This window comes from Sardina pilchardus, chromosome 10, assembly GCF_963854185.1.
Source record: "Sardina pilchardus chromosome 10, fSarPil1.1, whole genome shotgun sequence".
Classification (NCBI taxonomy): domain Eukaryota; kingdom Metazoa; phylum Chordata; class Actinopteri; order Clupeiformes; family Clupeidae; genus Sardina; species Sardina pilchardus.
Window position 1 is genome coordinate 9965168 of NC_085003.1, and position 15670 is coordinate 9980837.

At 41.6% G+C, this 15670-nt stretch overlaps 1 protein-coding gene across 2 annotated transcripts in view; it reads left to right on the top strand.

Annotated features, from left to right (window-relative positions):
- Positions 1–323: 323 nt before the first annotated feature.
- Positions 324–15670, top strand: part of osbpl5 (oxysterol binding protein-like 5) — a 47287-nt gene continuing 31940 nt past the window's right edge. Inside the window, exon 1 of one of the 2 annotated variants that reach the window (XM_062546868.1) lies at positions 324–926. The gene's annotated coding sequence lies outside the window, so the exon portion shown is untranslated. Of the gene's footprint in view, positions 927–5042; positions 5083–15670 lie in introns of those variants that run through there. The other variant, XM_062546870.1, reaches the window with a different exon arrangement.

Below are 15670 nucleotides of genomic sequence, written 5' to 3' on the forward strand. Positions count from 1 at the left end.
TCAATTCAATTCAACTGAATAGCGGCCTCGACGTTCAAGTGACATGACCTTTTACATCTGCTCGCAGAGAATTCTCCAGAAAGCATGCCATATTGGTAACAACACATTCATTATTTAGGTCTACATGCTGTGGTGGTAGCCTGGAGGAAATACAGTACAGTAGCTGTGCTCATGCCTATTCTTATCTTCTGCCGACTTAAAACTAGTTGTCTCTGTATACGACTGAACGTATCCTGCGCTACTTGGACTGTTGGTCCAATTCCAAACTCCAATCCGTGATTTCTGTGTAGCCTACCTTTAGCCTTGTCTCCTTGAGAACGTTCAATTGCACAGCTCTGGCATTTCCTGCCATTAGCTACTTTCATGAACAGCTGTATGGCCGATTCTGTGATGCTGATGTCTAAAACTGGACCGCTATTTTCATTGTGGCTGTTATTACAGCCGCCTGCTTGGCTGTAAATGGCGATATTTACTTGCTAGCAAATGCACCACTCGAATGTTGGACTTAGCCTGCTATGTTAAATATTTTGGACCAAGACCTAGGATAGCGATACGAAACGGACGCTAACGTTACTTGCAGCAAGTGTGTAGCCCTAGATGTGTTTTAAACGGGCAAAACCCAACACATTTTAGTTGTTACAGTTCGGGATTGGCTAAACATCGGGCTTATTTCCAGTCTGTACAGTTATTGTTAAGAGATATAACGCTACTTCTGATCCGAAGAGGCAAGTAACTTACTTCAACGTCACCCCGGTGAAAGTGTTCATTGAAATCAAGCAAAGGCAACGACAACGTGGTACAACGACTTCAGCCATCACTACCGTTCCTCCTCCGTCATGGCGAAATACGAGAAGAAATGCTTTGGATAAGTGAGATCGAAAACGGAGTTTCTGGATCTACCATATAACCTAGCTGCTGCTACCCTGGTAAGTCAGTCAACTGGTTGATAACTTAGCCAGTTAGCGACTATAATAACGCTATCATCTTCCGAAACTAGTGAAGCTATGTCATGATCTAACATTATCTATCTCAAAAAATTAAACCAGAATACAGTTGAACTGTTCTACGATAATCATGTGTAAGTTCTGTTTTAAGCCTCAGCCGGTTAACTTAACTATATCTCTAGCAAAAATGGGTGTATTATTACATGTTACCATGCTAGTTATGCTAATATTGTATTTTGGTTTGCTAGCTAATAATTAGTCTGTTAGCTTGAGTGTTTCCAATCCGCGGTGGACTTGAGATGTCCTTGTAATTGTCAATATATATATATCTATGCTTGTAATGTAGCTATGATATCTAACGTGTAATTATGCATTACATGTTGTTGCAAACATCTCACGAAGTTAGATCATACTGTCAGTGCCTATTTTCGTTGACGTCACTGGTTCCCACGATCTTTCAGTAAGGTGGCTTGCAATGATCATATTTGGTAATCGCAATCAGTCATCCACACTTCTCTCTCATTTCACCCACATTGTCCTTGTCCCGTTTTATTTTCTACTCTGTTCCCTTGATCTATTCATTTTCATCTTCACTGGTGCTCTCTTGGGTTAAACATAGTAAAAAAGTACAGATATTTCTGTTAGATTGCAGGATAGTGAAGGAAATTATGTTTAATATTGAAATACAGAAACCTGAAATTGCTACTTTACATGCTATATTACATTATGTAATGTACTTAAGTACAGTAACAGAGTATTTATAACCTACGTTACTTCTCACCTCCGTAGCTTGCTAATTACTGGTTTGACTCTATTGTCATCTTTGTTACACCTGTAGACTTCAACATATCTGTGCTCACAGACAGGAGCAAAAATTACGTCACTCTGCAACAGCAGGCCCTTGTTCCAAAATCTCCTCTCCCCTCATTCGGTATGTTACAGCCCAAACACTCCCTTCCCCCATTCTGTTCTCCAGCTCTCCATCCTCTCCTCCGTCTGGTCGTCTGGCTCTTGCTGGACTGCCATAGAAATCCTCTGGGGCTCTGCTGGCTAGACGGCCACTTCCTGGCTGAACTGTGAAACTCAGTGGTGTTTGTGTGTTTCTCAGTCTCTCACAGGATAAACTCTTTCAGGTGTCTATGAAATAGCAACACATCTGTGTCTGATCTCCTTTACGCTGAACCCAGGCTGCTTGAAAGGGCTCTAAGCCTAAGTTGGCAAGTGCTGAGCCATTGACTGAAGTGAGAGAGATGTGTGAAGGATAAGAGATGAATCAGACATCTGTGCTCTTAGTAGACTTCCACCAGTCGGAGCTGCGTCGGTCAACAAGCAGCCCAAGTGTTATTTGTGGCCACCTAGAGATGCATGTCCAGATAAATGCTTTTTTGCAGGGATTTTGTTATCAGCATATCCATGTAAATTCTTTCCACATAAATGCTTTCATACAAGGATTTTGTTATCAGCAGGCCTGATAGAGTTCAGGCATGGTGCCCGAATTCAGGCTTGAGCTCGGCCATGTACAGTATGATGTCAAGATGTCAAGACATTGTCTTGCAATGATCATTTCAAGCACAGATCCTTTCCTGTCTATCAGCCCTGTATCAGTTCTCTCTAACTAGATGACAATATCAGATGCAAGCATGCAATCTCTCTCTTTCCTGTTCATTTCTAACATTGCTTGGAGCATTGTTGGGAAGTCAGTGTTGGAGGTGGTTTATGAAATGCTGTGCCAAGCTCTCGCATGGTGGCACCATTCGTCCTCTACCTACCACACCAACTCCTGAGTTGAACTGCACAGCAAGGACAGTGTCATCGCAATGTCAACCAGTGAGCTGCACAGACACAGCCCAGCCCGACTGTGATATAATCCTGTCATTAAACATGCTGTTGGACATAACGGCTGCCTCCAAAAGCTCAGGCTAGGTGGCACAAGGGCAGCTGTCTGTTTTGGTTCCCCATTTCCTGTCCTGAGGTGTGAAAGGTCCTCCTGACCAATGTTGCCTCACAGCCGTAATTGAAATTGACATCAGTGTGTGTGTGTGTGTGTGTCAGGGATGGAAATTAGCCACCCGCCACCCGCCAAATGCGTGTAGTTTTGCGCGCTGGCGGGTGAAATATGTCCACACACCCGCCACTGTGGCGGGTAGGCTACTACTTCTACTTCAAGTTGTTTATTTCATCAGAATATTAGCAGTCGCCGCAGAGATAAGAACACACGCCTTGTATCAATAATCCTCAACATCGATGGACATGACGATCACAACAAACATTCTGGAACGGAGCGCCTTAGTTGGCTCTCATCATTGCGTCAGCCAAGCCTACTCTTCCAGTTAACGTGGCAGCTAGATAGCCTACATACAACCATTGACTGTATACATTTACAACGAGGCTACCAATTAATACGTTTAGGTAGGAAATACATTGGATACAGATACAGTAGGCTGGGCTATACCAAACTTCGAGTCATGGTACCTAAGTTAAGCACCCAGCCAATTAAACATGACCAAGGAAAAAGTGAACGGGACAACTCACAATGCCATAGGCTACCACGGTAACCTACCTACCTCAATCATAGAAGTTAACATTGCAAGACACATATCTTTTCTATGACGCCAGAAATATTTTCCTTACCTTCTTAGTTTTTTTTAACATTCACGTAATTTAATGAAAACATGTATCCTTGAACTATGCGTGATTTTCCTAAAACCGAATGAAACCTAATTATGTTCACGTACTTCTTAAAGTAACAGGCACTCAATTAGACCTACTACACACCACCCCTGTAATATCATTAAAGTGTAATCAATACGAAGTATTAAAATTACTGAATATTTTGAGCAATTATGCATATGCTATAAATTGTTAACAAAATATATAAAGTGTATGAATTCAAATATGATATAGAAACAAGACAAGCCATTTTCTGAGCAGGGTTGAGCAGAGACTAGGATTGCCATTGCTCTGAATGATCTGTATCCAGCTTAAGGCAAAATGGTTTTGCCTATATTTTTGTAATGTAATAGACACAGTCACACTTTTTAAAAACTAGTTCAGCTTGTGTAGGCCTATCAGTGCTTTCCGAATCTTTGGCCCACGCATCCCAGCGACCCATCACTTTCCGAAATAACGGATGGATTACTAATGGACAATTTATTCCCTACGCTGGACTATTTGAACTTTCATTGTCATTGTAACTTTCAAACTACAAATGACTGTACTGTAACTGACCCAAGGCAGATGGGTTGGGCCCTTGAGTCGTGGATCTGTCTGAGGTTTCTTCCTATATGTATCTCCAATTCTAGGGAGTTTTTCCTTGCCCCTGTTACTCATGGGCTCTCTTTGAATGTCTAACACTCTGTAAAGCGCCATGAGACATGTGTAATGTATTGGCGCTCTATAAGCGACATTAATTGAAATTATTGAACACAATACCGCGATAATACAGAAAACCGTGATAATTTTGGTCACTATAACCGTGGGGTTACATTTTCATACCGTTACATCTCTACTTGGCAGTATAATGTATGGAACGGTTGAATATATATTGGCTGGTAAAAATGTTGAGTGGCTGGTAGATTTTAAAATCTACCTGCCACAGTGGCAGGTGGACAAAAAAGTTAATTTACATCCCTGGTGTGTGTGTGTGTGTGTGTGTGTGTGTGTGTGTGTGTGTGAAAACCTGTCACCAGTAGAAGCAGAGGAGGGATGGGAGGGTGCCTCCTTTTGTCGACGGACCACTCTCATCATTCGGTGCCCCGGCCTCTCCTATCACTTTTTCACCGTCAACCGCAGAGAGCTGGGTTACATCACAACCTGATTCCCTGCCAGCTGAACTCTGTTTACTCAGTCTGTCCCATGCTTATGGGGAGATTCTGCGCACAGACACGCAGTGCTTGTTGCCGGCCCCAAACACTAGTGCATGGGGTCAGCCAGAGGTCAGACGGTCTGTCATTAAGTATCTGGACCACTGATAGTCAGTCACTTAGCTTCTTGCTCCTTGCAAGCGTACCTGGCTCTTCTCCAAATGTCGAGCGTTGACGTGTTGCCTTACTTATTTGCCACTAAAATCTGATGATGTTCAGATACAGCCGTTCTCCTTCCCCTCCAAGTCAGTGGTAGTCTGGGTACTGGGTACTAGGTAAGGTAGGATGGAATTGATTCTTGTTTGAATTTGTTTATGTGCTGCTCACGAGACTAGCCACCCTAGCACCCCTCGTGCTATACCAGGGAGTGTTTGCGCAGGCGCACAAAGTTTAAGCCATGGCGGGGTCGGTTGACGTCGCAGCGGTGTGTTTCGCAGTTTGTCGTCGGCTGATCTCAGCCAACGCCAGGCGACGCCAACGTTGGGAGTTGGCTCGAGTCTGGGCGGTGTATCTGGGCCTTTACACATGGCCTGGCCTGTACACAGCTAGGCTCACAGCTAGCACACACACAACGGCAGATCAGGACAGCTCTCACCTGCAGAGCCGCATGGTTGGGAAGCATTTATCGATCTCTCTCCACAGGAGTTCCCCTTTGTCTCTTTCACACGGACACATACACCAATGTGTAGCACCTGCCAAGTTTATCTCTGCTGTCTGAGTAAAAGAAAACCAGTGCATTGAGTTATAGAGGAGTGTGGAGCGGCCTTTTAAGTCTAGCTCTTCTCACCAAACCTGGACATGATGGCTTTTTGGCTTCCTTCTGCTTCAGATCTCTTTTCGTGTTTTGATTAGGGCCATGCAAATGTATATATAGCAGGATTTTCCATAGACAGCACACTCAAGTCCTCTCAGGGCTCAGAGCACCACCCAAGCGAACAGTTCGTCCTCCGCCGGAGCCTTTGAGCAACCAAGCTGCGGCTGGTGGTGGTGCTGCCGTGGTGACTGCAGCGTCTTGTTTCGTCATCGCAAACATAATAGCCCGGTCTCAGACAGACGCCGCTAATCGGCTCTATGGCTGTGCGGTTTGAGTTATAGAATAAAGTGGGTCAGATTCTGTGTGTGTGTGTGTGTGTGTTTATGAGAGAGAGAGTGTGAGTGCTCGAGAGAGTGAGTGCTTATATACGTGTATAAAGGGCAGATGGATTAAGAGTGAAAGCATAGGTTACTGTTTCTATGTTGGTCATTGTACATTTGGCGTACAGTATGTCTGTTGTGAGCTCAGCCAAGGCTGGCCTCTTGACTTGACTTGAATATCCACATGTTGCTCTAAAGCGCACACAAATCTGAGTATTTTCTGGGTTCCTTTTTTGGAGATTTAATCAAATTCTTCTAAGCTTGTAGACAGTCTAGAATTGTTCCAAATGAATTGAGGACACTATGTTATAGCCTACTTCCTTGTTTGTGTGTGTGTGTGTGTGTGTGTGTGTGTGTGTGTGTGTGTGTGTGTGTGTGAGTGTTTCAGCTGCCTAGCCTTGCCTTGCTCCTGAGCAAAGATTTAAGGGAGTGGCTCTGTCTGTTTGCCACCCTCCTGAACCCAACCCACATCAATTTGATTCACACACACGCACTTTGTGATATAGCCTAGATGTGTAGATGTGTGTGATATAGCCTACAGTAGATAGGCCTATTTGGTATAATAATAATACGTCAAACCAGTTGGAATGATTCAAGGTGAGATTGTGAAAGAGTGACAAGGTAGTGATGATGGGATGATTTTAGGCTCACATGGTGGCACATACTTTGCGCTTTATTTTGGCACTTGGTGACCGACATATCCAGAATACCTCTAGGTGCTGGTTTGTCTTGTCTTGTTCATGGTTAACGCTGTGCACTTTTCAATCCTTTTCATTTGGTGGGAAGTGTGAAAGCACATCTCAGTGACAGGTATAGACTTGGCATGGAAGGAAGCACTCGCGTACTGGGGCTTCCAGCTCGACTCCCACACATCGAGGGCCACGTGTGCATTTTGTGTGTGTGTGTGTGTGTCTCCCACACATCCAGGCCACGTACGTGCATGTGTTGTGTGTGTCTCTCTGAATAACTGGCGTAGAGAAAGGTCATGTGGTCCTGTATGAGGGGTCGCCACGGAAGTGGAGCTGGAACGAAGGCAGCTTGTGTAGGAGGCGCGCCGTTCCGCAGCTCTGAATCCACAGCTTTTGTGGATAACAAAAGTTGATCACAGCATTTCAAATGGAGATCCCTGGAACATAGTGTGTATGAAATGAACTGGCATCAGATGTGTTTTTTTTGTCAACATGTGGCTCTGTTGCTTCGATGGATAGGGCTGTTTTAATATGCACTAGCCTAGATGCTTAAGTAGAATCTGCCGGTTCTTTTCAACATTGTGCAGTGCCGAGAATCATTAGGCTAGTATGCTATTGGAGAGCCTCCCGCTGTGAGATTCCCAGCTCATCCTGGTGCATCAATGAGGAAAACAGAAAGAAGCTCCTCGTCTCATCTCATTGTGTGTGTGTGTGTGTGTGTGTGTGTGTGTGTGTGTGTGTGTGTGTGTGTGTGTGTGTGTGTGTGTGTGTGTGTGTGTGTGTGTGTGTGTGTGTGTGTGTGTGTGTGTGTGTGTGTGTGTGTGTGTGTGTGTGTGTGTGTGTGTGTGTGTGTGTGTGTGCGTCTGTCTCTGTGTGTGAGATTAAAGAGAAAACGCCCTCTCATCTAGCTATGTCTGCATCCCCCCCAGCACTTGACAAAAACACACAGTCTTCACCCAGTTCCACAGTACTGAGGAACGCAGTTGGAAGTCAGTTTCTGAGCGAGAGGAGAGCAGTGCTTTTTTGTTTAACCTTTTCCTTTGGCTGTTCCGTTGGTCTTTTCTGTGGTAGACTATTGAGGGATGGTTCAACTTCATTTCCACCACACAGAGTTGGCTGTATGGTGATGAGCATTGCCTTTAGCAGTAGAGATGCACCGATTGCAAGTTTTTGGCCGATTCCGATTTCCGATTTTTCATCGAGTTTGACCGGCCGATACCGATTTTAGCCGATTCCGATTTAATTAGTGTGCTTGCTGCAAGCAAAAGCACACTATTGTTATCCGTGCGTTTCATATTATTTATCTTAAATCCAACTTTTGTCTCCCTATCTTGTCCTAGGGATTTGGAGCTAGAGACGCCGTTCCACCTCTCACGCGTGCGTCCTGATGCGACGATGGTGGCTTGTATACAGCTTTTTGATACGCCTTGTCGTTTTCCCGTTATTCCAGTTTTTCCGGTCGATTTTTTCCCATAGGAATGAATGGAAAAGCGACTTTTGAGCGCTGATGCCCACACATTTTTCCACCTGTAGCCCAAACCGTAAGACATAAAGTCATGAAATTTGGTACGCTGATAGAGGAGACTACCCTGATTGACACCACCAGGTTTCATGCTCGCCACTCTCACGCCCTAGCGCCACCAACTGGTCAAAGTTGGAAAACACGTTAATGCCTGTAACGTTTGATCCGTATGGCCGATTTTGATAAAACGTATACCATTGGAATCCTCTGACTCAGCTGATTCCAACGCACCATGTGATGTAATTTTCCGCCATGATGGATTTTCCACCATTTTGAATTTTGTCCAAAGTCAAAGTAAAGCGACTCTGGCCGCATAGTTCCTCCGATCGTCATGAAACTTGGCACGCGTGATCTACAGACCAAGGCGAATCAACCGCTTTGATTTCGCCTTCATACGTCCAAGCGTTCGCCTGTGATAACCAATTAAATTCAGCGAGCGAAGCCGCCAAACAGGAAGTGTGCCTATCTTGGAAATACTGTGACGTATGAAAGCCATATTTGGTGGGATGACTTGAGACCCCATCCAAAGCACCCTCAATAAATTTGGTGTTATTTGGTCTGTCGATGGCTCTATAATTAGCAAAAACGTGTGTGTTGGCGAATGTAAACTATTAAGCAGAATAGCTCATCTTAAATTGCTTAAGTAATGCAAAAAGGACATTCCAGAGTGATTTAAGATACAATGTTGATATTTTTAAAAAAAAAATCTAAGTATGCCAATTCTTGCAAAAGTAACTGGCATGAGCTCCATCGTGTAGTAGTTGTTATGACACAGTTACGCCCAGCTTGATTACACACCGCAACATCGTACCAATGTCATTGTCTGACCTAATTAGCTGAGATATTCCTCAACAGTGCAATGCACATGATTGACTTGGATTGTCCGCAACGCTGTCTCGCCCCGAGACTGAGTATATCTGAACGATGCCATGGCCCCGAGAGGCAAGTACGGAGTTATTCGTTGTTAACCCACATTGATGTCCAGGTGCAATTTATAGTTGCAATCCCACGAGTTCTCACTGTGACGGTGTTTCATTTTTGACAATTTGTAATGGTTTCTCTTCGTAATGAATTACTATTTAGGAGATATGATAATGATTACAGGACATTGTTTTATATATTTGTGATGTTTTGAGAGGAATTCGATTTTATTTCTTGCTATTTACCATAATTGACCGGAGCATTCTGGGTAAATCACTCTGTTAGAAAGACCGCTCCTGCACGTATGCACCAGTCATTATGTTCGTGCACTTTCTGAGCGAGAGAGACATTGTGCTATCTTTGGCGTGCGTGTGATGATAATTGACCATAAAGTGAGTTTGACACCTCATTCCTACATGTTTATTGTTTAGTCAATAATATTGTCACGGTCTGAGCCGACCAAGATTTCGTTTATGTTATTGCACTCAGTATTTACCAGTCATTTGTTATGTTAGAGCGCCATCTACTGGCCTTATCAGAATCTACTTTGGAGTGAAAGTAGGCTAGTAAATACTTCCTGCTTAGCGTTAAAACGAGAGAAGTCACTGAGATGATTCACACTGGTTGCTGTCTCCGGACAATTTATGTTTTTCACCTGCTATAGTTATTTCTTACCCATACAAAGGCAATGCCTGTAAGTATACATTGTTCTAGTGAAATATGTGTTTAGACATAAGTACAGAAAATAAGATATGTGAGAAAGATTTCTTTGTTTTTTGATATGGCGGTAATTCGCTATATGCGTGGCTAGACAAGACAAATGAAAATAGTTTATTTTTGAATTGACAGTTTTACAGCATAAATGAAGGAAAGGAGAAAAAAGTGAAGATTTCCTGCATTCTTTGTTCGTCCTTGCCTAGTGATTGTAAACTTGCTGGATAGCTGAGCTAGCTCAGAATTAGTGAGGCCAGTAGCCTACAATATTTACTGTTCAGCATGTTGTAACGTGCCTGAAACATGTTGTTTAACGTCTTTAGAAGATGTAATGGAGATTAGGCCTATTGTTTACTTTCGCTTTGCATTTTTATATGTAGGCTAGGCTACTGCTTTTGTATTCGTTGTGTATCCTTTGAATGTGCACAAGTTTACATCTGTATTAGCATGTAGAATTCATTATAGTTTGAGTGATTATGTAGAAAAGGCCGGGACATTTGTGTGTTCGCTGTGATTTAGCATTTGTTGCGATATTTCATGTGGTAAACTCGCGTGCCTTCCTGTTAAGTTTCTTATTTTTGTTAGTACCTGCAGAGACGTGCAAGTTCGTTGTGCACTTAAACAGAGATAATTAATTTACCTTTTGACAATTCCTGCAGTTATCCTGAGTAATCCAGTCTTTGACATTCAGAGTTGGGTCATTCCACGCCAAATCAACCAGAGCCCACGCACTTGCGTCTCAAAAAAATCTGAAAAAAATACCATGTGTGCCTATGTTACCCAGGAGACACTCCATAAAATGTTTTTGTGCTAAGATCAATACTTTTCAAGTAACAGCCAGTTTTACAGGGGGAGGGGGGTGTCAAATTTGTTCTGCCTCTTTTTTTTGTCAAAGTTCACAAGCTCATTGCTCAAGAACTAGAATCTGTAGGAGGCTCAAATTTTGCAGGCTGGTGCATAAATAGGAATAGTATGCAGTAAAATCATTACGAGTAGTCTGGATGATCCTGCATGGTCATAGCAGTCCCTCAAAGTTGATCAACATTTTATTGGAGTTTTTGGCTGTGTTCTGTTTAGGCCTTCAGAAGACACATTTTTACTCAACATAGACTCTTGGGTTTTTTTTCTTATTGAGATAAGTAGAAACACTCTCCGAAAAAGCAATGAAGAGAAAAGAAAATCCATCAGGGACTGAACAGCAGACCTCACAAGTTTGAAAAATAAATTTGGATCTCATATTCAGAGCACCCTAACACCTTGTGGGAATATACAAATATTTTTTTTATATTTTTGTCTATAATCTGCATTACCTCTTCTTTTTAAAAGCACCAATTTGACTTGTCTTATGCAAATCTTTCTTTTTCATATCCCACCCTGAACAAGGGCAAAATGCACCATAGAGATCTATTGAGAGATTTGTTTTGTATAGAGTAACCACTAGGTGCCACTAAAATCACTGAATCACTGAAATTGCCGGGTGGGGACAAAACATATTGATCTCAATGGTGCATTTTGTCCATGTTTAGGGTGGAAAATGAAAAAGAAAGATTTGCATAAGACAAGTCAAATTGGTGTTTTTAAAAAGAAGAGGTAATGCAGATTATAGACAAAAATATAAAAAAAATCTTTGTATATTCCCACAAGGTGTTAGGGTGCTCTGAATATGAGATCCAAAATTATTTTTCAAACTTGTGAGGTCTGCTGTTCAGTCCCTGATGGATTTTCTTTTCTCTTCATTGCTTTTTCGGAGAGTGTTTCTACTTATCTCAATAAGAGAAAAAAAATCAAGAGCCTATGTTGAGTAAAAATATGTCTTATGTAAGCCTAAACAGAGCCCAGCCAAGAACTCCAATAAGATTTTGATCAACTTTGAGGGACTGCTATGACCATGCAGGATCATCCAGACTACTCGTGGTGATTTTACTGCATACTATTCCTATTTATGCACCAGCCTGCAAAATTTGAGCCTCCTACAGATTCTAGTTCTTGAGCAATGAGCTTGTGAACTTTGACAAAAAAAAGAGGTAGAACAAATTTGACACCCCCCTCCCCCTGTAAAACTGGCTGTTACTTGAAAAGTATTGATCTTAGCACAAAAACATTTTACAGAGTGTCTCCTGGGTAACATAGGCACACATGGTATTTTTTTCAGATTTTTTTGAGACGCAAGTGCGTGGGCTCTGGTTGATTTGGCGTGGAATGACCCAGTTGCGAGTCATTGATGAAAAGTAAGTTTGTATTTAATTCACACTGGTATGCAGGTTTGCTAATATAGTTAAACTTGCTCTTGACATCATTTCCATGAAGTAATATAGTGTAAGTGTTCTTTGAAATTATAATACTTCATGTGTTTCGCTTAGGAATCTACCGTTTAGCGTTATACTGTTGTAAGGATGTTGCATTTCCAAATAGAGGAAGTTTTTAACGCTATTACACCGTACCATTTTACGCCGCTAGATGGCGTAATTGACCACATAATAACTGTAGTCACGAACAAAAAGTTTATATTAAAGTGTATAAATAGCCATACCCATATTTCTCTGTATGGAAATCCTGAATGTCTCTGCTGGAACAATACAAAGTTAAACCCCATCTCTTCTCCGTCCTATATTCTAACCGATATACCATCCAGTATATTGCCACTACCTACCCGAATCAGTGCAAACCTATAACCTCCCCAATAATAATAGTAATTATAATTAGGTAAAAATAATAGTTTCCGCTTTAGGGAGAAATCCCAGAATTCCACTACAGCTAAGGAAAGTGGGAGCTACGTTTTTCGACTCAAGCTTATGTGTGGAGACTTAAACTGGGAAGTTTGGCCCACTTATAGCAGTTAACAATTCTAGGTCCAATTAATTACATCCAACACAAAGTGTTATAGAAAGTATTACTGTGTGTTTCATTTAACTATTGTTCATGGTAAACATTTAATTAATTTAGGCCAGGGGTCGGCAATAGGCGGCCCGCGGGCCAGATGCGGCCCGCAAGTAAAACAGATCTGGTCCGTGAGATCTTTTGAACCAGAGAATGGGAAAAAAAAAAAACGTTTTAAAAATCGGACTGCCAGTCTCAAAAATGCTCTTTATTTTGAAACGCAACTTTCCAGAACAGAAGAATTTCAATCAATCTAAATGCTAGCTATTTGTTTCATCTGAATACGAGTGAAGAAGCACGCAGCGAGGTGCAGCGTGAACGCACAACATGCAAAAACAAATGAAGTCAGTGGACAGCGCTGGTTCTCAAATTCCAAGCTATAGTCCCTAAAACACATGTTGTCATTCAAACAACGGACATAGGCTTATGGTGATAATTAAAACACGACTTCTTTTAAACAGGCCTGACATCAAACAGGCAATTTACGCGCATAGAACTGTGAAAAGTGAAACACGAGTTTTAAACATAGCGTGCGTGTTATTTAGTAACGCAACTCGCAACCTTTAAATTAGCATGCTTTCGTGGTTTTCTTGTACTCTTTGCATGCAGAGACACCCTCGTTAGTTGTTACAGATCAGGCATGCGGGCTTTGCATTGATAAAATTAGGGAGGATGAAGGCATAGTTCTCTGTCCATTCATCATTAAAGATCCTGTTTTCGCTGTTAACTTTTCTCCAGCAACGCGTGGAAATGTTTTTCTGGTGGGGTTTTAAAAAAAATAAAATTAAACACACAGGCATATAATAGCGCCCCCAATGACCAGTCGACAAATTTAGCCTACATCGGCCTGCTTGAATGTCTCTGCTCTGACACCTATCATTTTTACCTCCTCCGATATTAATTAATTAAATTAGCATTATTTTGGTTGTGAACTTGTGGCCCGCTATGTAATGGCTTGGAAAATATCTGGCCCGAGGGCAAACTTAATTGCCGACCCCTGATTTAGGCTATGGGTGGTATAGGTGAATTATTACCACACAGTTACTATTTAGAACTACGTAATCCTTAATTGAGATTTCATTGAAAGTGATAGGTTGAACTTTTAAAAAGGGGTTTAAAAACTATTTTTGTACTTTCATTTTATTATGTCATACTGAACTGAATTCTAAGAGTTAAAAACAAAGGATACAATAAATGTTTTGAGATTGTTGCATTATGCATAGTATTTCATTTAGGATAAGCTATATCGAAGCAGGTAGAAGTAACTGTAGTCACTTGACATTTCTGAGGATTTACATATTTCCACCAGGGCAGTGGTAAAGACATTCTTCAGTGGAGGCACCACAGTTAATCACGCTATCAACATCTTCTTACCTTTTCTTCTGTTATTACTATTCTTTAACTTTATGGTAGACAGCGAGTCCAGCAAATTGAGAACCTAGGATCCTGTTTATGTTTATGAATGTGACTCCAGTATATGTTGAGACATACGGGTGGAAAAATAGGTTACATTTATATAATGCAAATGATTAAGTTAACAATATCATTGAATATGTTGTACAAACAAGAAGAGCGAAATGGTAAACTTTTAAGAAATCATCATCCACATCATAGTTTGACGCTGTGTGGGGTTATGGACTTGACAGTTTTGCATGGAATTGCCCATACAGTATACATATATATATATATATATATATATATATATATATATATAAATAAATATATTAAGATTTGACACATTGCAGTTTTTTAATGCAGGGATTATTTATAAATCAAAGAATTGTGGGTAGATGTAGGTGAACTGTGCAACATGCAGTTTGTGGACAAGAGGCAGACGTAACACACAGATATTTGGGTTTGAGGGGGTGTTGTGTGTGTGTGTTTGTGTGAAAGTCTTCGTTGCTGTTGCCGTTGTGGGTCAACTCAGCAACATGCAGTTTGGGGACAAGAGGCAGATGTAACGGACTGATGCTTCTGTTTGAAAGAGGTGTATGTGGCTATGGCTATGGCTATGGCTATGGCTATGGCTATGGCTATGGCTATGGTTATTTAGCAGACGCCTTTGTCCAAAGCGACATACAAATAAATAACAATACAAATTAAATTAACAGTGAACAATTACAAACTAGGGAGAATAGTAATATTATCAGTAAAACAATAATTTTAAGCACTAACCTAATGAGAAATAAAAATATTATGTATGTATGTGTGTGTGTCTGTGTGTGTGTGCCTTGTTGCCGGTGTACAGTATTTCTGAATATGAATGCTGTCTGGACAGGAAATGGCATAGCTTTTATCACATGCAACCAATCCAAAATCGATTTCATATTCAGAAACGTTAACCAGTAACAGCCTGGTTGCTTTGACATATCAACACCAAATTTCATCCAATTACACCATTTGAAAAGGTGATTCGTCCAGTTTATTCTACCATCAATTTGAGGCTATAACACATTGCAACTTACTCAACAGTGAGTAAACAGCAGATGTTCCCGCAATACTCCTAACATTACTCATATTTGTTCCAGAAACATGCCTAGTTCCTTAGGCTCCTTCCTTCTTTCAGTGGTTACGTGTTTCATGCTGGCTACTCGTGAACATCTCATACATAATTCAACACAAGGTCTACAGACCTTAGAGGTGTACATTTCATTTCCATACATCAAAGCGTTCGCCCATGGCAGCCAATGAAATTCGATGGCGAAGCCTCCAAACAGGAAGTGAGGTAAAATCTCGGAAACGCTTTGAGGTGTCAAGACCATATTTGGTGGGATGATTTTGGACACCATCCAAAGTAACCTCAGTAAATTTGGTGCAATTTGGCCACTAGGGGGCGTCGCAATTAGCAAAAATGCATTTTGTCTCATACGGTATCTCTTTATGTCTTTGGGATGACATCCACATTTTTACATTGGAGGTGCTCTGGGACATACCACTGATGAAGCTAGGCAACCCTTCACGTCAGTGTAAGAATTCGGCAATCGAGGGCAACGCCGCCAAACTCGA